Raw genomic sequence first — 2,276 nt, forward strand, 5'->3', positions numbered from 1 at the left:
GTAAAGCCAGTAACACCCGATCAAAGCTAGTCCGATGGTCCCCCGATGATGTAGACAGTAGTCCGGGACTGCTCTCTGGTTGTGTTTTTGCAGATTTAACTCCGCACACTGTCGGACCCTGACATTTGAACCTGCCTTCCATCACTGTAAGAGCTTTAGCAGCGCTCAGTCCAGGTGCTGGCCTAGACAGCAAAGAACTGCTGAGATTTTAATTCACCCCTACCCTCTGCCTCTGCGAGAAAGCACGTCTACCACTGCTCAGTTCACCGAATGGAACAAAGCTGTTGAAAGGTCTGCAGTTTGATTTCCCGATGTCCTGCCTGCAGGCTTATGGCATTGGCAGAGATCCATAAGAAAAAAACGATGGAGCCCACATTAAATTATAGTGATTATTCTTTGCACAAGCATGATTCTGTGCGTAGAATGTTACCTGTCACTCCAGCATTTCGTATATGTCTGCAGGGCCTCACAAAATGCAGACATCATAGGCATGTGAATGGAAGAAATTTGGCAACCATGATGTAATAATCTATTTCTTTGCCAGATAATTACTTTATATTCGCAAGTAGATACACAGTCTAAATTATGAATGAGAAACTTTCTCAAACATTGTGTCATGGGACAGGGCTACATTGTAACACTGAAATATTTATTCTCATGAAACAGTGAGGAAACAGGCCCTTCGGCCCAAAGAATCCATGTCGACCATTGATCACCCATTCACACCAGTTCTGTGTTATCCCACATTCTCATCCACTCCCTCCACTTTCAAAGCATTTTTACAGAGCCCAATTAACCCACAAACCTGGACGCCTTTACGATTTTTTTTCGTTTAGTTTAGAGATGCAGCGCAGAAACAGGCCCTTCGGCCCACCGGGTCCGCGTCGACCAGCGATCCCCGCACATTAACACTGTCTTATACACACACCAGAGACAATTTACATTTATACCAAGCCAATTAACTTACAAACCTGCACGTCTTTGGAGTGTGGGAGGAAACCGAAGGTCTCGGAGAAAACCCACGCAAGTCACGGGGAGAACGCACAAACTCCGTACAGACAGCACCCGTGGTCAGGATCGAACCCAGGTCTCAGCTGATGAAAATTTGATTTGCACGTTCTCCCTGTGACTGCGTGGGTTTTCTCCGGGTGCTCTGCTCTCCTCCCACATTCCAAAGACGTACAAGTTTGTAGATTGATTGGCTTTGGTAAATTATCGCTAGTGTGTCGGATAGTGCTTGCCTATGGGGTTATCGCTGGTCGGCACGGACACGGTGGGCAGAAGGGCCTGTTTCCAGGCTGCATCTCTGAAGTCTAAAGTTCACAATCTTTCATCTCTGGCATTTGTTCTAACCTTCTGCCGATCAAACACCCCTTTGCCTGTGATTTGCCTTAGACAATAGACAATAGACAATAGGTGCAGGAGGAGGCCATTCGGCCCTTCGAGCCAGCACCGCCATTCAATGTGATCATGGCTGATCATTCTCAATCAGTACCCCGTTCCTGCCTTCTCCCCATACCCCCTGACTCCGCTAGCCTTAAGAGCTCTATCTAGCTCTCTCTTGAATGCATTCAGAGAATTGGCCTCCACTGCCTTCTGAGGCAGAGAATTCCACAGATTCACAACTCTCTGACTGAAAAAGTTTTTCCTCATCTCAGTTCTAAATGGCCTACCCCTTATTCTTAAACTGTGGCCCCTTGTTCTTTTTTTACCTGGCATGATTTGCACTGCCTCACCACCCTCCCAGCTTTCTTTCCTCCCCCCACCCATACAATCAGTCTGAAGAAGGGTCTCAACCCGAAACGTAACCGTCCATTTTCTCCAGAGATGTTGCCTGACACGCTGATTGACCCAGGTGTCTTTGCGTCCTTTTCTCTAAATCAGCGTCAACAGTTCTTTGTTTCTTCATGCTGATCTATATGGCCCATTTTACTTGATTACTTCAACATTGCACCATTGGGACCAACTGGCACACAACCATCCTCACCCACTCTGCCACTGCCCCCCATTACTTCAGCTCCTCGGTTCCAGGGTCTAGGCTAGATCTTCTCTCATCTGTATAGCTTGGTGTAAGACCGTGGGAGGAGATCCAATGCAACCGTTTACTCAGAACAACTTGTAACATTCTCGCACTTACAGCACCCAAGGTCTGGATCAAACCGGGTATTTAGCAGCTGCTTTTTTTGTGCCACCCTGAGCTGAATAAAGCTTATTTTGACAGCAAACTGGAACTCGTGTTACATGTAATGTAAACAGACCTACTTATTAGTCATTCA

This window comes from Rhinoraja longicauda, chromosome 6 (assembly GCF_053455715.1).
Source record: "Rhinoraja longicauda isolate Sanriku21f chromosome 6, sRhiLon1.1, whole genome shotgun sequence".
Lineage (NCBI taxonomy): Eukaryota > Metazoa > Chordata > Chondrichthyes > Rajiformes > Arhynchobatidae > Rhinoraja > Rhinoraja longicauda.